General features: G+C 43.0%; 1 protein-coding gene and 1 pseudogene across 3 annotated transcripts in view; one reads left to right on the top strand and one right to left on the bottom strand.

Moving 5' to 3' along the window:
- The window catches only part of LOC311304235 (uncharacterized protein), an 807,935-nt gene that overhangs the window by 776,856 nt on the left and 11,002 nt on the right, over positions 1 to 20,077 (bottom strand). The gene's annotated exons all lie outside the window — the stretch shown is intronic.
- Positions 17,989 to 19,176, top strand: LOC311303347 (annotated as a pseudogene). Its single transcript has one exon. The product of its transcript is annotated as an uncharacterized misc_RNA (transcript).

Below are 20,077 nucleotides of genomic sequence, written 5' to 3'. Positions count from 1 at the left end.
GGTGAGGGCAACCCCCTTGATCTACAGGTAATTCATTTTAATTGCACTCAATTTTTTTTTTTCATCTAAATATTATTACATGAAACAGGTATTAGAGAAATGATGATAATGCAAACAGTGCCAGCACACAGGATCATTGACTCTCCTTACTTCTTTTAGGTTTACCTGTCCTTCCTCGGCAATGCGCTGAAGATTTTCCACGACACTGGTGCTGGTGCTGGAGCGAGAAGATGGGACTGTCTGTGAGCTCTACGATATGATGTTCAGCAACGACAGAGTGATGGTTTCTTTGGGGCCCAGACGGGTGTACTCCTCCAGCAGTTTCCAGACAGACAGGCAGCTGTGCTCAGAGAGGACATGTGCAACTTCTACCAGTCCTCTCTCACCTACCTGGAGCAGCGCTATGACTTCTCAGACTCCAACTACCAGAAGAAAGTGGCTAGCCTGGCACTAATCAAGAGCCCATTTAACTTCTCCCATCTCTGTGAAGCTGTGGACGTCCTGCAGCTAAGCAAGAAGTTGGACATGGATGCGCTATATGATGAGTATTGCGTCGTTCTGCCACACCAACAGGCCATCGTGCAGTCTGGAGCTCCAGTCGTGGAGAAGTGGGCCACCTTACTCCAGCACACACACACACCAAACATGACAGCATTAGCTTCTTTCCTCTTGAGTGTACCAATCACCGATGCTTCAGTGGAGAGGGTCCTTTTCACTGATGACAGGATGCTGGACGGACACAAGGAACAGATGTTCGGTAAACCTCATCAAGTCAGAAATCCAGGTGAAGAGCAACTTCACATTCAGTTGCAAGGACTTCTACACTTATGTAGTGAAAGAGAAGGTTCTGCCAGAAAGACTCGGGAGAATTAATGCTGTAGCATAGACATTTATTAATGAGCTCAGCAAGCAATCAAATTCTTTGGCGGAGGCCCCGTTCATGACTCGAATTCCAGGGGTATTGAATCAGCGACTGCTGACTGAAGATGAAGGCAGGGGCGCCGCTCACCCCCCGAGGCGATGAAGGGGGCCATCTGGTGGTGGTGGGGTGGATGGAAGGGAGGGCGTCTTGAAGACTTCAGGTTGGAGAGGAGAGCCCATTTAGTGATGTTGGGGATGGTGATGGTGGACACCTGGGTGGTCGTGATGGGGGGGGCTGGAGCAACAGCATCTGCGGACTCAGATATGAGTAAGTGCTGCCCTTTTATGCTACAGCAAGAAAATGAATGGGTAGTTGAAGAGGCAATTAGTGACGTAAATGATTGAGTCTCCCTGGCAGAACTTGCGCTAGCTTTATTTCTCCTCAATGCTGTACGCTCCAACAAGAAATACAAGTTCAAGAAGAAACCTGAAGGTAAGAAACCTAGTTATGTAAGACCCCATTTGTCTAAGATGAAGTTTGATTGATTTTGAACATTGGTGGACTGTCTGCAGGGGTGCAAATGTGTCACTTTTAGGAAACAGTAGCCTTTTAGGTCAAAATATGTCATTGTTTTGCATAGGATTGTATCTTGGCACCTTTTTGTATTGTTGTCACCTTGTGATGGTGTTGGGTTTGCACTCCTCTGTCTATACTGGAAAACCATTTGGAAGCTTATCATAAAAATTAATGTTGCTTTAATTGTCTCTTATCTTTTTTCCTTATTTGATTCAGATGCTGGTGAAACGGTTTGAGTCCTAAAGGTGTCCCCAAAGTGCTTAAGGTGTCCCCAGAACACTGGACAGTTTTTTTTTCCTGCGCCTGCCTTTACTAACATGCAAGTTCACCACCCTTCCTCCCCCTTCTCGTTCCGTGAACCTCTCGAGTTGTGAGTTAAGACTTTTTTTTTTAACTGTTCTTGTGATGTTGAGCAACTACAATTCCTGTTAATCCTATAATTTGATATTATAATTTATTTAAAGTGAATAAATTGTAATGAAAAATAAATAAAATTAAATAGCTAAAGTAAATTGTAAGTGGAAGTGCATCTGTCAATTCATTGAATGTTCAAAATATTATGAAAAAAATACACATTGGTTGGCCTATTCATGAGCATACATCAGCAATTACACATGTTTAGGGGAATGGGCATTATTAATATACCATGTAAGGTGGTATGTGCTAGAAATGAGTTAACCACTATCAGTGAGTCTGCCCGTGGGGTGGGGGCACCGCCGCGCCAGGCAGTGTCCCACATTGTCCCTCAGAAACATACCCCTTGTCCCCCCTTGGGCTTATTAGCAGGTGGTCACCCTACCCTTAAAGGTGTTCCCTCCCCCAGATCCTCCATTCAGACTATACCTTCTGTATGTAAAACAAGAACCCATTCAAGTACAAATTCTGATCTCACAGTTGTGAATCCCTGAATAGGGAACCAAAATCTAATTATAATGACAGATGCACCATTTGGTAAGAATATTGAATTATCTGGGTTTATAAGGAAAAGGACTATCAGCGCACATAAGGTACACACTGTGAAGTAATTTGCAAACGTTTTTTAGAGAAATGAAAACAGGTTGCACCACAACCATTATTTGCACTCGCACAAATCCTCCCAAATATATTTTTAGGTCGCACAGATTAAATTTCAGGAGCATATGCGACCAAAATGTTCGCAATTTCGAGCCTTGAATCTTATCTAATATTGTCTGTCACATCGATCTGACATAGCTAGCTTTAATCTAAATCGCTATCACCAGCACAATGTGTTAGCTTGCCTGTTAACCTGCCATCCATGCTTACTGTCTTTTTTATCTTGTTGAATGTTGAATGTGCCCTAGTTATTGGCGATTCTATTACACGGAACGTGAATATAGAGACTCCAACCACCACAGTCACATGTTTGCCGGGAGCCAGAGATCCTGACATCAAAGCAAATTTAAAAGTGCTGGCTAATGCTAATCGTAAATTCTCTAAGATTATTATTCACGTCGGCACTAATGATGCTCGACTTCGCCAGTCGGCGATCATTAAAATTAATGATTTAATCATTAAAATTAATGTTAAAGAGGTGTGTGAACTCGCAAGTACGATGTCAGGCACTGTAATTTACTCTAGCCCCCTTCCTGTTCGCAGGAGTGATGAGATAGTTAGTAGACTGTCCTCACTCAATGGCTGGCTGTCTAAGTGGTGTCCGCAGAATAATATAGGGTTCATAGACAATAAATCAGGGTGTACTTTAGCGTCACCATTGGTCCACTAGATCTATATTGACAGCTCCTCCTCTAGCCAGTCAATGGAAGAGGGGAGTTGACGTCACTCCAATGCGACTCGTGCTGCTGATGCTCAAACTCAAACAGGTGAGGATGGATATCTGTACTGCAGTCTGTAATGACATATCTCAAATAATTTGTCGTTTTTATTCTATAATTGTTATAATGCAATATATATTGATAGTGGGTGACAGATGATTATAATAATAATAATAATAATAATAATAAAAATTACCACTACCACGTGTGCAGGGGTGGCATTTTGCACATGAATGGGTCACAGAACTACAAAATCAGTTTTAAATTCATGATTTAATATTAATGATATTTTAAATTATGTTATATGTTTTAACTCTAGATTTATTTAAATGCTGCGTGACTTTGAAGTGTTTTAATGTGCGCGAGCGCAGATGGAAACGTCATCAACTGACAAACAGCAAAACTCGCGTCTCTCGCTGTTGTTTTCACTGCTTTCAGGTGAGTTTAGTCAACAAAATCACACATAATGCATACAAACATTCCTGACACCTTTATTACGTGTAATTGACACGCTTCTGTTGAATATTTATTTATAGAATTTGTGTCTTCGAAAAAGTCTCTTAGCATCATAACCGTTTTCAGAAGAGGTAACATTATGTTAAGTTAAGGCTAACTATAGACTGGAGCTGACTTATTTATGAAAGTTTGGGGTTTTAACCACATCTTTGTGTAGATGACAGTTTTTGATAGTATTGGTTTGCTGGTAATTTGTTAATGGGTTATTGGAAGTAAGCTAATTTATTTAACCTAAAAGAATGTAGGCCTACTGTACTGTTAATCAGTGACGTCATTTACAAATATTGATATAAAAAAAAATTATTTCAGGAGCGACAGAAAAAAAAACTCTACAACAAAGGGTGAATTATTGTTAAATCATGAAAATAATTTCATATGCATTTATTTCACAATATATTATCTTAATTTTTTTTTTATATAAAAAAAATATATATATTCTTTCTCTTTTCTGCATTTCACTTCTGCTCTAGCTAGGTTCCTCGTAATAAACCCTATGTTCTATTGTAAATCCTATGTAACATTGTTGGCTCTGTGACAAATTGCATGTTATGTTCCTAGATCATCATGCTGATGGCCTTCTGCACCCCCTGTCCAAGACAATCTCCACGGCTATGAACCATATGTAAGATTGTAAGATTGTAAGATTTATGCTATTGAAAGAAGTCTCACATTTTAAAATCATTAACCCCTGTTTTTTTCGTGAGATTGTCCTTGAGAAGCCTGTAGGCTAATCAGCTAAATAATAGGCTACAAATATAATGTTATAATGGTCATAGTTATAATAATAATTCATTTAACTATTATGATAACTGGATATCAACGTTGTTGGTATATTTTATTTAATTTTATTTCTCTAGGTCGGTTTTGAATTATGTTGGCCAATGAGACAGACACCATACTGTCCAACTCAAAGGTATTTATTTATTTGTATGTATATTTTACTGATAAATACCGAAATTCTTTTTACTTTTAAATGCTGAATGTGGTTCAGGGCGTCAACAAATTTAAGCACGCAAGTAATTTTTCACAGATATCTGGCCAGCTGTGGCTCATACTCACATATCTTTAAAATGTTTGAATTTTTATCCCCAATGCAATATCAGGGGGTAAAGATATCATTAGAGTTCTTAAATGAGTTCTTATGGCTATGCTCTTGTTACCAGATGAGATATAATCCCTAGCGTTTGGCTCTGTGATTCTTCAGGACAAGACCTTGATGCCATCCACACTCAGCAGATGAAGACGGTGAGTTTCACAATAGCTGCCACTATCACAAATCAAGATACAGAACACAACAGGTTTTCATCCATATGAACTCACCCATATGTAGGAATGGATAACGAAACCCGGTATTTAACAGGCCCTGGGGCCAAATTATGGAAGACCGCAGTATCGATAAGCTCGGATGTTATCGGTTCGGATTAATTGCAAAGTTTAACCATCATAGAGTGAAAGTTTATCATTTGCATTTGTTTTGAACAAATTGAAGCTTGTTTTGAAACTCAATTGAAGTCGAGCCAGGCATCAAGTGCAAGAGGACTCACGCGCACACAGAGCCGCGCAGACAGCACGTGAATGCCGAATTCAGTTCTCTTTTTATATGCTTGTAATTTGTTTATAATTTTCTATGCAGATTCACTCCTCTACAAAATCACCCCAATTATTCTAGAATTATTATTTTCAAATAGACCTAAATAAATAATCTGGTGAAATTATTTTTATTTCGCAATATATATAGCAGAAAAACAAAATATCGTATATAATTTTTTCAATATTGAGCATATCGTAAATTGAACCTGGAATGATAATTTGTGATACCAGATGAGATGTATGTTTGATAGATTGTGAACTGTACTATTTTTTTTTATTGCAGGTTTTCTGGGATGCCCAGCGGAAGGCATCAAGGCACCAGATGTTGTGCCAGGACAGATGTACCTGTACACCACACCGACCTGCTTTTACATAGATGGCTGATTACTACCATGTTCTGTGAGGGTATTATTAAAGCAAAACTGAGCACCTGTGACAGTGGAATCTGTAGGTGTAAGTCACACATCAGTGTAAGGCTGGTGCCAGTATGGAAAATACAACAGCGGACCATGGCTTTTAAATCTGGTAACGCTGCTGCGTATAAGCTGTCCAGATATTCTCTGGAGCGGTCCATTAAAGCCGCTAAACGAGCCTATGGAGCTAAGTTAGAGGGATATTTCATGGAGGGGGATCCACGACGTATGTGGCAAGGGTTAAATTCTATCACCGTTTGGAAACCTAAAGGAAGATCCATTATCACTAATGTTGACCCATTTTTGCCGAACGAATTAAATGAGTTTTATTGTCATTTTGAAATTGAAAATGCTGAACCTGTTGTTTTCACATCTTGTAATGAGCAGAGTTTTACCATCACTCAGGAGGATGTCCAGAGGGTCTTGTCCAGGATGAAGGTTAGGAAGGCCCCTGGACCGGACTGTATTCCTCCCCGCGTTCTTAAACTGTGCTCCGAGCAATTTGCTCCTGTTCTGACAGATCTTTTTAACATGTCACTTAGGAAGTGCCGTGTTCCAGTCAGCTTTAAAAGATCAATCATAATTCCAGTGCCCAAGAAGACACCTGTGACGTGTCTGAATGATTATCGGCCAGTGGCCTTGACATCTGTTTTGATGAAAAGTTTTGAGCGGTTGGTGTTGGACTTTATTAGAGATCAAATCCCTGTGTCTGTAGATCCACTTCAATTTGCATACAGGAAAAACAGAAGTGTTGAGGACGCTATCTCCCTTGCTTTGAACTCTGTTTACAAGCATCTTGATGTACATAAATCATATGCTAGAATGCTATTTTTAGACTACAGTTCAGCTTTTAATTCAATGGTCCCCACAAAGCTTATCCATAAACTGAAATGTCTTGGACTTGATGATGACATTTGTAAATGGATTTTTAACTTTTTGACTTGTCGACCACAAAGGGTCAAAATGAATGGTTGCATTTCTGATGAGCTGTATATTAGCACTGGTTCACCGCAGGGGTGTATTTTGAGTCCCCTCTTGTTCACATTGTATACTCATGACCTTGTTGCATCTCATGACAATAATGTGATAATAAAATATGCCGATGATACAACTATCATTGGGCTGATTAGTTCAAATGATGAATCTCCTTATCGAGAGGAGGTGGAGAATGTTGTTCAATGGAGTAGAGAAAATAACTTGCTTTTGAACACTTCAAAAACGTGTGAATTTGTTATTGATTTTTGTCACAACAGGAATCAGTTGCCTATTACTATCCATGATTCTGATGTGCAGATTGTTGAGAAATGTAAATTTTTGGGTGTGACTCTATCTCACGATTTGAATTGGAGCTCAAATACGACTAACATTGCTAAGAATGCGAGACAGCGCCTCTTCTTTTTACGTAGGCTTCGAGAGTTTACTCAAAATACTAAGATTCTTTTGAACTTTTATTTTTGTGTAATTGAGAGTGTCCTAACCAGTAGTATTAATGTGTGGTTTGGTAATCTCACTCTGAAAGAGAAGAGGGCTTTGAACAAAGTGGTTCGCTCAGCCAGCAGGACCATTGGCTGCACTTTGCCGTTTCTGGAGGCCACATATAAAGCTAGACTATTGAAAAGAGCTCTACAACTTGCTAATGATGCCTCAGGCCATCCTGCAGGGGCCTTTTTTGAAATGCTTCCCTCAGGGAGAAGGTATCGCTCTGTCAAATGTTCCACTGATCGCCATTTAAACAGTTTCTTTCCCCAAGCTGTGATCACTTTAAACAAAGCACTTTAAACTAGGCTTTTTAATTTTTTGTATAGACTTTTATGTACAGCATTTTATTTTTAAGACTTTATGTGGCATTTGCTTGTCTGTTTTTTTATGTTGTGTCATCTTATGTGTCGACTCTGCACTTTGAGCTCCTTGTACATTTTTTTCCAATGTGGTTTCACACTGCAAATGGCTAATAAAGTGAATCTGAATCTGAATCTGAATGTCTGGTCGACCCCTCGATGAAACAAAAGGAACACTTGAACTACCTCCTACATATGTAACAGGGATTTCTGAAGACGCAGCACACAGTGCAGTTCACACTTCACACACACTATCTCCTCTTCATCCCCCCCTCCTCCTCACCTGAAATACACTGAAAACCTATGCAATGTAAACTATGTACAAGAAGTATCTATGCATGTTTGATATGATTTAAAGTAGGGCTGGGCGATATGGCCAAAATTTCATATCCCGATATAGCTCATTTGATATCCCGATAACGATATACATAACGATATATAAAAAATTTTCTGTTAATTCAGTTCATGAATAGTCTACCGTAAATCCTCTAATATTGGCCTGTATTCCATTACCGGCCGGGTCTCTAACATTGGCCGGTCTCGCTGTTGGCGGAGGTAAATAATTATTAGAACCAACGTTTTTCTGGGCAGGCCACAACATTATGCTTGCGATAGTAACATGCAAATACCACAGGGGGGCAATGTTTGCTAACGAATCCAAGCCATAGCTACGGTAGCCTGGTCATGTCAATCACTTCGCTCTTGACTCGCACGTGACGTGAGACTTCAGTCGGCTAACGTTGTTTACCATGGCAGCCGTGGAGCCAAAGAGGATTTTTGGCGAAAATCTATTTTTTAACCCCCTGGGTTCGACAATCGGGGGTCGCCGGCGGCGCGATAGGTTTTTTTTTCTTATAAGTGCAAAAGAGATTCAAAATATTCTGTTGACTTTGATCTTAATTACGGAGAGCGCGCGCTATTCAAACAAAATAATCTGAGGCGATCCACGTAAACCTGTGAACACCCACAATCAGTTGGATATGTTCACTTTCAGGTTCACCTCGTTTTCATTTCGAGGAGCAACGGATCCGGTTGAGGAATAGGTCAGTTCTATATTTGCTTTGTTCTAATCGCAATAGTGTCTGTACACGCAAAAAGACTGTTTAAATATGAATCGCGTTTCTCTCTCTCTGTGTGTGTGTGTGTGTGTGTGTGTGTGTGAATGAATGAATGAATGAATGAATGCACAGATGCGCGCTGTTGTGGAGCTACTAACGGGTTGGGTTGGCTGGTCATCTAGTTGAGAATTAACTTACCCTGGTCTGAACCGCGTCTACTACCGTCTTCCTCCATGTTTGTTTATGTATTGCAGCGTGCATGGGCATGCCGTGAGGTTAATTCTGCCGTAAAACGCCTTATCGTGGCGTAAACGATAGAGCCTTATATAAAACGATAGACATTTTCTATCGTCCAGACGATATATTTCGTCATATCGCCCAGCCCTAATTTAAAGTGTCTCAGTGCGTCTGGTAAAATGGTCTCATTCCCCCAAACATAATAAAAAAGCTAAAAGAAGTTTGTAACGGCCACCTAATGTTATAGTGTTCATGACGTGAATGTTGTATATACCTTTACGATGACACGTTATTGTATGCATGCTGTTCTAGTGAGCGCGCGCGCAGTGAGAGAAGAGTATTGCTCGTGAGAGGAGAGAGATGACCGCTCTACCGACTGCTCCTTTAATTTACTGTGTTTACTTTCTACTCTTATTTGTAGCGTGTTTTCAGAGTGTTTTTCCCCTGTTAATATTCGCTCTATGACATGTATGAGAAGAGTGCATTTAACTGAGAGGAATCATATAAAGACTCGTGGAACTACCGTCCGTTTGCGCTGTCTTTTCTATTCATCCTGGGCAGACTTAAAACTCAGTTGTTACAAATTGGCGCCCGAACAACTGGATTCACCGGTCATCTTTTGTTCTTTATCTACAAGGAGGTTCGGATTATTAGTATATATATTTTTTTCGGTTTGTCATTGCTGGAGTTTTACCATTCTACCGTGCTGACTAGCTTGCTAACTATGGACACCATGCGGTCGGTGCGTGACTGATTTTCAGGTGATGTTGGTGTTTTTTGGTCAGTTTTGACTGATTGTTGATACTATTTTCGTGGATCCCCCGAATATTGACTGTTTTGATAGTATATAGCCTAAACGTTTGGACGAATTTTTGTATTTGTTTTTCTCTCTACGTTTTTCCTTGTGGATCAATAACTGAACTGAATTATATTGTGCTGCATCGGGACATAACGGTTAAAAAAAAAATTATCTGACATTTATGCACGAATGACAATAAGGAACGGTGGAAATTGAAGATTGTGTGAAAGAATACTCGTCTGGGACTTGGTTTTTCTCTTCTCTTCTATTTTTTTTTTTTTTTTTGGTGTGCATATCTGTTCATTTCAAACCAGCACGTGCGGAATAGATTGCATTTGGAAAGGACACTTGGTTGAGTACATTTTTGTTGAGACTATCGTGCAAATCACTAATTTTTCATAGTTTTTTCTGATACTTTTTTATGTGGGTCATATTGCTGTGTTATACTGTTGTAAAACATATTTTGGTTTGCAGTTAAAGGGGAAAATCAAGGCAGACTTTATTTTTTTTCTTAGGCTTATTTTACATAAATAGTGCTGTTTTTTTATTTGTGGGTGTGGAAAAGTAACTTTTCACATTTCAGTTAGTATGGCTTTTGACTCATATTTGTGTAAATTTAATGTATTTTGATTTATTATTTGCATTAATTAATTGATTGTGATTTCATACATAATGGCTACTCACCCTGACTTTCAGTCTGACTTTACTGACTGGCCCGCAGATGAAGACTCTTTTCTACAACAGGGAGCGTCACAGCATACTGTTGAAGATTTACAGTCTCAGAACAAGCTGTTACAAGCAGAAGTGGCAGTGCTGCAGCGGTGCCTTCGCGAATCGATTGACCTACAAAAGGTCATGAAGGACCGTTTAACACATCAAGAGTGTACCGTGCCTGTTACCCCACATCCAGTCTAAGTCGCTGTGCTTAAAACCATGACGAATGCAGATGATGAAATCACAACAATCAACCATCCGTTAACATGCAAAGAATGTTCTAGACATAAACATGTCGCAGCAGTTATGCCGAGAAAAGGGCCGTTTCAACCCTACTGGGAAGCATTGATGTTGCAGGCCAATGTGTACAAATTAGAAATTAGAGATGTATGGCAAATAGCTCTCCTCACTATCCCTGACGAACTCAGACCAAAATTAACAGCAGAGATGAAATCTGGCAACATAAAGAACCGAGACAATAACGAAACTAACGAAATTATTTACGAGCGTCTAAAACAAGCATTGTTAGACATGAGGGGACCGACGCATGCCGATTCGAGCAAAATATTAGAAATCAAACGAGTAATGAGTCATTTGAAACATATGCTGAACGGTTGTGGGTAACCTACAGAGAACATTCAGGCTTAGAAAATGCAGACTGCAACCATGACGCATTACTACAACTTGTAAAGAAAAATGCTGGCGTACCCGTTCAAAAGGCTTTATCAAATGGCGTCGACCCGGCCGAAAACACATTTCGAGCGATAGTAGACTGGGGTTCAAGGATAGAAAACAGATGGAGAACAAAACCCCGCAACATTGCGTCCGCGCAATGGTTAACAGAAGGGAACAGCCCAGACAAATTTAGCCAAAGATCTCCAAGCAAAATACAATGCCACTATTGCAAAAGGTATGGCCATTCAAGGAAAGACTGCCAAAAAAGAGAGAGAGATGTAAAAGTGCAAGAAAATCGTTTCCCAAAAACGCCCTCTAGCGACAACTCAAACTTATATAAGCAATTCGCGGATTTCATCACCGAGTTTAAAAAACAAAAAAAACCAAATGGCGCGGTCCACAACGCGAGCGGAGCGACTGAAAAATACCATCACCACCCATGGGGATATGTGGCCTCCATCGCCGTAGGGAGCATAATTAAGAGCGGAAACCGAATAAAAATAAGAGCTAATTTAGGAGGCCGGTTAGCGGACATACTTATTGATTCTGGCGCATCTTGCTCCTGTACCGACATTCAATTTCCTTTAACCAACGAAACTATTCAGGTCAAAGGCATCGGCGACACGTTAATGATTGCGACAAAAACACAGCCAATTGAACTCGATTTAGGCGTGACTGTTTTGAAAGAACCTCTCTGGTATCTACCTAATAACAGTGAAGGGACTGTGCTGGGAATGGACATAATGCGAAAGTATGGCTTTGTAATTCACTGCTTTTAAAAGCAAATTGAGTTGAAAACAGACAAAACTAAAAAAGTGCCTACCAAAAAACCCAAAGAGCATTATGTCCATATCCGCCCCAGATCCCATTCAACAGATGGTAAACAAACACGATCACATTTGGGCTACACATGAACATGACTGCAGCCTCATTGACTTTGTTGTGTGCATTGAGGGGGAGCCCCTTCCCCCACAAAAACAATACCGCATCAAACCAGAGGCCGAGTCAGCTGTTCATGAAATTGTACAACAACTTGAAATCAGAGGAATAGTCCGTCGATGTAGTTCGACCACAAACTCTCCGTGTTTACCAGTACCAAAATCGAACGGTAAATGGCATCTTTGTATTGATTATCAGCGTCTCAACAAAGTTTTGCCCAAGGCTACACCTATAGTGGCAAATCCATCGACGTTATTATCGCAGATTTCAACACAAGCGTCTTGGTTTACAGTGCTCGACGTAAAGAACGGTTTCTGGTCCATCCCAATCAAACGCACTGATCAGTGGAAATTGGCCTTCACTGTGAATCAAATCCAGTACACTTGGGAGCGAATGCCACAAGGTCTCCATAACAGTCCTGCGATTTTTCACAGAGCATTAGAAGACACGCTTAATCCACTGACAGGGACCGGAAACGTGATCCATTACGTTGATTATATACTTATCGCGCCCGAGGGATCATTTGATGATCATTTGCTGCTCGTTGACGAAGTACTGCTAACGCTCGGTAAAGCTGGCTTCAAATTAAACAAAGAAAAAGCTCAAATCGCACAAAACGAGGTCCAGTACCTGGGTTATACGATAACGCAAAGCCACCGAGCATTAACAGATGATAGGCGGAAATGCATTGCTGAACTTCCCCAACCGCACACGCTGAACACGTTACAGAAAGTGCTAGGAACAGCAAACTACTTAAGAGACTTCATTCCAGACTTTGCAAACGTAGTCACGCCATTGTACTCCCTCTTAAAAGGAAAACCAAAGCCCTCTGATGACCTTGAATGGTCAGAGGAACACGAAAAAGCTTTTACGAGTCTTAAAGAAAATTTGTGCAGTGCTCCCACGATCGGTCTGCCGAACCCTAAAAAAGCTTTCCACTTACAGGTGGACGCGAACGAAAACACTCTAAGTGGCGTTTTACCCCAAGATCATGGGGGAAAATTGCGTCCGATCGCCTATTACAGCCGAAAAAATCCACGGTTGAACAAGGATTCGACCCGTGCACTCAGCACGTGCTGGCGGTTCACTGGATGTTGACAGCAACTGCACTGATTGTAGGTTTCCAACCTATCGGTGTGCATACAGTGCACACGCCAGTACAAATGCTGTTGCAGGGCCGAATAAAAGGTGTGTCGTCGCAGAGGTTAGCAAGATGGCTAGCAGATATACAGGCACGTGACCACAACAGTGAACGACCGAATATTACCTCATTTATTGGGAGATGTAGAGGGCCACCCACACACATGCGAAACCAAACCGGAAGCTCAAAGCCCAGTTTATGACCAAGAACTTCCAAATCAGAAACGAGTGTACATTGATGGTTCCCGATATTGGCATGATGGCAAATTCCCCACAGGATGTGCGGTGTGGACTCCTCACTCTCCCAATGCAGGCACTAACCAATTGCTAATCAAACTACCCGAAAACACATCTGTGTAAGAAGCTGAACTTATTGCATTACTCGAAATCAGATCGCATCACGAGCCGCTGTGTGTATATACTGATAGCCGATACGCATTTGGTGCAGTCCATGATTTTATGGCACAGTGGCAGTTGAGAAAATTCCTCACATCTGCCGGAACGCCAATTAAACATTTTAACATCATAACTTCGATTTGGCAGGAGATTAAAACACGCGATTCCTCACTCTCCGTCGTCAAAGTGCGCGCGCATATCAGCAAAAATCCAGATGAACACGAAAAAAACAATAACATTGCAGATCAATTAGCCAAATTAGCAGCACAAAAGGGAGATAAATGGCAGCCTGACAGACTGATTGTTTCTGCTGTGAGTGCGTTTCAGACTGTTCCTATTGACTTAAAACAGTACCAGCAAGAACAACTAGTCAAGGTCACTGAAGGCATGATTTTGAGTGACGATAAATACGTCGTTCCAGAAGCCCTGCAGAAACCAGTGATAAAGTTGTACCATGATTATGCACACGTGTCAGCTCCCAAAACACAACAGCTGATACAAAAGAACTTCTGGTGGCCACAAATGGCATCAGACATTCAAAGATGGTGTGACACATGCATCGTATGTGCCACCATTAACCAAGGTAAGCCTGGCCGTACAAAACTGTGTAGACCAGAGCCACCCAAAGGACTTTGGGAGTCACTCCAATTGGATTTTATAGGTCCACTACCCAGTGCCAAGGGCGGGTATCGTTATTGCCTTGTGATAATTGACAAATTTTCCAAATGGGTGGAAGCGATCCCCACTCGCAATAACAGTGTAAACACAGTGGCACGTGTGGTAGTGAACCAAATCCTCCCACTCTGGGGAGCACCCATCCAAATTGAATCCGATCAGGGCACACACTTCACAGGTCAGGTGATTAAAAACATATGCCAGATGCTGAACATCAAACAAAGATTCCACGTTCCATACCGGCCACAGAGCTCTGGTATGGTGGAACGTGTTAACCGAACCATAAAAGAAAGCATCTCGAAACAGGTTGCACAACACAAAAAACAATGGATTGATGCTCTGCCCACAGTTCTAACAATACTGCGGGCAACTCCTTCAAAAGCCACAGGTATCAGTCCATTCGAACTCATGACTGGAAGAGTCATGAAGCTGCCCATCGACCCAGAAATTACCCCAGCAGACCTGGGGCCTCTCGTGATCGCATCTCAACAGTCTGTGTTGAAGCAATTACGAGAGAGGCTGGAAGTGCTACACGCACATCAGACCTAACGAATGATGCCCAATTCAACCCAAACTCTGAGGTGAAATTCTCAGAAGGAGACATGGTAATGATACGTGTTTTTGTGAAGCAAGGTATATTCACACCCAGATGGCATGGCCCATATGAAATAAAAGCTGTATGCAACAGCTGTGTGGCCACAACCATAAAAGGGAAACTGCGATGGTATCACATGTCTCAGTGCAAATCATTTAAAGGTACACAGAATAAATAAATAAATAACTGTCACTGTCTTCTCTTCCTGCCTTCCAGGTCGACTGCAGCGATCCCATGGAGGCCGGATGAAAGGAAAGTGTCTAGGCCCACGTGCATCAGACTGGGCCAAAGGGTTTCACTCACACACAACCTGAAATGTGGGAGGTGGGTGTGGAAATACTCCAAGAGGCTGACCACGGCAAAAATCACAGTCACACCTAAAGAAACAGCTACATGGCCTCCCGGTATAGTACCGGATCCAAATTGCACACCACAAATTTGCTGTAGTTCAGGTAGCACCCACCCACCTTCAGAAAACATTTCAGGATACACTCGAGCACCAAAATTCATGCACAACCTCACTGCCTGGTATCAACTTAAAATAGATTCAGGTGACACAACAGGCGACATGTACACTCTACACGAAAACAACAACAATGGCACAGACCCAAAATGGTGCTATAATGTAAAAAATTTGGAACCTGCAACATATAGGTGCACACATACAGAAACGCATAATGACACACACATGAGGTTCACAGAGTCAATGTACGATCTCATATCGTACACACCTAAAGAGCAAAAGCCAAAAACATTTGTGGACCAACCGAAAGGAAGGAACGTATTGTGTCGGAAAATGTTCACATAGCATAGACAATTTCACCAATCCACACAACTGTTCATGGACTGTTATGTATTGTTTTAATTTGACCACCTGTGGATACACTAAACCCAAAAAGTATCCGGAATTGCACTCAATTCCTCCTGGTGGACTGATTAGAGGAAACATCAACAAAACTTTATTACATGATGTAAATTTGGTAATGACACATGTAACTTACAACATTTCCAACATACTATCTGCCAATACAAAAGTTTTCAACACATTGTCACAGTGTCTGGTTTGCAGCCCGCTGTCGCCCCGGAGGTCGTCCCCATGCAGCCCGCTGTCGTCCCGGAGGTCGTCCCCGTGCAGCCCGCTGTCATCCCGGAGGTCGTCCCAGTGCAGCCCGCTGTCATCCCGGAGGTCATTCCCGTGCAGCCCGCTGTCATCTCGGAGATCGTCTCGGAGCTGCCTACCATCAGTCCTGCCACGGCAAAGAGGGCTGTCTTCCTCTTTTATGCAGTGGCAGTACTACATGCATGGAGGAGACACAGCACGTCTGCTGATCCAGAGACTGTTCAGGTCACGTCTGCCGATCCAGAGACTGTTCAGGTCTCGTCTGCCGATCCAGAGAATGCTCAGGTCACGTCTGTCGATCCAGAGACTGTTCAGGTCACGTCTGCCGATCCAGAGACTGTTCAGGTCACGTCTGCCGATCCAGAGACTGTTCAGGTCACGTCTGCCGATCCAGAGAATGCTCAGGTCACGTCTGTCGATCCAGAGACTGTTCAGGTCACGTCTGCCGATCCAGAGACTGTTCAGGTCACGTCTGCCGATCCAGAGAATGCTCAGGTCACATCTGTCGATCCAGAGACTGTTCAGGTCACGTCTGCCGATCCAGAGACTGTTCAGGTCACGTCTGCCGAGCCAGTGTCTCCAGACAAGATGGCCGCCGCTGAGCCTGTGTCTCCGGACAAGATGGCCACCACCGAGCCGGTGTTTCCAGACAAGATGGCCGCCGCCGAACCTGTGTCTCCTGACAAGATGGCCGCCGCCAAGCCTGTGTCTGTTCCTGAGCCGGTGTCCGTTCCTGAGCCTGTGTCTGTTCCTGAGCCGGTGTCCGTTCCTGAGCCGGTGTCCGTTCCTGAGCTGAGCCGGTGTCCATTCCTGAGCCGGTGTCTGTGTCCGTTCCTGAGCCGGTGTCTGTGTCTGTTCCTGAGCCGGTGTCTGTTCCTGTTCCTGAGCCGGTGTCTGTTCCTGTTCCTGAGCCGGTGTCTGTGTCTGTTCCTGAGCCGGTGTCTGTGTCTGTTCCTGAGCCGGTGTCTGTTCCTGTTCCTGAGCCTGTGTCTGTTCCTGTTCCTGAGCCTGTGTCTGTTCCTGTTCCTGAGCCGGTGTCTGTGTCTGTTCCTGAGCCGGTGTCTGTTCCTATTCCTGAGCCTGTGTCTGTTCCTGTTCCTGAGCCTGTGTCTGTGTCTGTTCCTGAGCCGGTGTCTGTGTCTGTTCCTGAGCCGGTGTCTGTTCCTGTTCCTGAGCCGGTGTCTGTTCCTGTTCCTGAGCCTGTGTCTGTTCCTGTTCCTGAGTCTGTGTCTGTTCCTGAGCCGGTGTCTGTGTCTGTGTCTGTTCCTGAGCCGGTGCCTGTTCCTGAGCGGGTGACTGTTCCTTTCCCCTGGCCGCCCCCGGATGTACTGTCTGCTCCGCCCTGGCCGCCTGAAGGGTCGTCTCTGCCCTGGCCGCCCAATGGACTGTCTGCTCTGCCCTGGCCACCTGAAGGGTCATCTCCACCCTGGCCGCCCGATGGACTGTCTACTCCGCCCTGGCCGCCTGAGGGAAAGTCTCCACCCTGGCCGCCCCAATGGGTCGTCTGCTTCGCCCTGGCAACCCAATGGACTATCCGCTTCTCCCTGGCCGCCAGCTAAGCCGTCATCTCCTGTTCCTGTTCCCTTTCATGGACCTGGCCCTCCATCGCTCCCCCTGATCCTCCACCGTTCCACCTCCCTCCTGGACTCTTGTTTTGGTTGTTTTTTGTGGGTCTTGGAGCGTGTGGTAGCCGCTCCGTAGAGGGGGGGGTTATGTCACAGTGTCTGGTTTGTGTTTCCCCGGGTGTCCACTAGAGATCCCTTCCCCATACTGTCACCATTCACTCTGGAACTGCATTTCCCATAATCCTTTGTCTGTTCTCATCACTCGTGATTGCACTCAGCTGTTCCCTATCACATTGTTAGTTTCTGTGTATATATACCCTGTCTGGTCAGTGTTTGTCACGGAGTCGTTGGTTAATGTCACTTACACTTCCGAAGTCTATTTTGTCGCCTGTTCTTGTTTTGTTTTGTTTATTTGTTTATTGGATTGCTAACATGGATTTTGAACCCTGCATGGATGACTACGAATTGGATTGCCCTGATAATAAATATGCTGCATTTGGATCTACCTCTTTTTCTGTGTGTTCCCGTGACACACATCACCAATAGCAATGATAACATTATCAAAGCGGTTCGTTCTGAGGCACAGGCGCTTATAACGATTAGCCACACATTGTTCAATCAGACCCGTACCATCAAACGTGACTTAGCCTGCAGATCATAGGCACAAGATTTGTTCACTGCAACAAGACAGGAGATTTTAGACCTTCATCTTCACAAGACCCCAAAACATTTTTAGAATGATTTAATTGAGGTTTTAGATTTGCATAGATGGTTCTCTTCAGAAAAAATGAAAAATGTCAAATATTCAGAACTGTTATCCACAATTATGATGTATACTGGAAACGAATGTATTGGTTGCATTGGGTTTTTTGACACTTTTCCTTTAATCCACCCAGATCAAGTTTATCCAAATTCCACTACTATTCGCTCAATTTGAGTGGTAGTTAAAGATCAGGTAATTAAATGGGATCACCTCACTGGATATATGACTTTGAAGGGTACTGAGACCTTGTTTACCAGTCGCACTTGTTGTCATGAAACTCATAAAACTCATTATGTTGTCTGTACATGTAACACATTGCAGCCTTTCTCTTCCAATGATAGCAAACTCATAAATGTTGAATCGTTGCATGGCCATTCAAATGCTGTTCAGGTGTCTCATACACAGTGGTGCATCGTCAGTGAGATGAATTCATTCACCTATGGAGGACTGACCTGTCCTGCTAATCACTCCTTTTGCTTGGAGGTGACAGAGGACTTTTCTATGGGCCAGATCGACATCCTCGGAAGGATGCCAACGGATGCTGAGGTCTCCCCATGGTGGGACGACACCTTCTATAAACATGGAACACAAGCTTTGGTTGACACGATGGACCTGGTACAGAACGTCATCCTCCAAACAGAGTACCACCTCTCTCAAGCGCAAGTGGAGACAAACTTGGCGCGAAAGACTGCACAGATCCTGTCTAGCTCATCTACCCGATCAGCACAGACTGCATATACCTGGTGGGACTGGGTATTTCGAGGTTGTGTGGTTGGAAGCGCACTCATCTTCTCCTTCACGCTATTCCAATGTTGCTACTTCCGACACCTTATCAGATCGGTAAAAGCATCCACCAACACTATCTTGACTCTCAGCCCCTTAAAGCTGCCCACCTTACAACGACTGAAGTGACACCGCAGGAAACCCTGTGAGTGGCCCACGGTGCCAAACGGGGGAAGCTGTAAGGCTGGTGCCAGTATGTCTGATCGACCCCTCGATGAAACAAAAGGAACACTTGAACTACCTCCTACATATGTAACAGGGATTTCTGAAGACGCAGCACACAGTGCAGTTCACACTTCACACACACTATCTCGTCTTCATCCCCCCCTCCTCCTCACCTGAAATACACTGAAAACCTATGCAATGTAAACTATGTACAAGAAGTATCTATGCATGTTTGATATGATTTAAAGTGTCTCAGTGCGCCTGGTAAAATGGTCTCATTCCCTCAACCATAATGAAAAGCTAAAAGAAGTTATAAAATATGAGAAAAGTGATGTGTCCTATAAAGGTGTTTCCCTCCCACAGATCCTCCATTCAGACTATACCTCCTGTATCTAAAACAGGAACCTATTCAAGTACAAATTCTGAGCTCACAGTGTGAATCCTTGAATAGGGAACCAAAATCTAATTATAATGAAAGACGCCACCATTTGGTGAGAATATTGAATTATCTGGGTATATAAGGAAAAGGTGCAGAAAGTTCGAGGAGTCTGTAGGTTGACTGCCCACACAACCGCTGTGTGTAATTTTCGTTGCCAGGTAATCATTTCCACAAATTCTTCGATTCCTGAATTGTCGTTATCTTATGATTAACTGATGATTTTATTCTTGCGAATTGGATTTTGAATTATTGCTTCATTACCTGGTCAAAAAATTGTAAACGTTTGATTTTATTCTGAACGACTCTGAGACTTGTTTTTCCCAAATAAGATTAACGGATTCGTTAGCGACGGCTAATAACTGATATCAGGAAGTGTGCGGGCTACTTGGATGAGAGGATGTGTTTGTCCGTCTAGGATCAGCAAGA

The sequence above is a fragment of the Rutilus rutilus genome (assembly GCF_951802725.1).
Source record: "Rutilus rutilus genome assembly, chromosome: 14".
NCBI classification, from domain to species: domain Eukaryota; kingdom Metazoa; phylum Chordata; class Actinopteri; order Cypriniformes; family Leuciscidae; genus Rutilus; species Rutilus rutilus.
This window is presented reverse-complemented; position numbering and strand designations above follow the sequence as displayed.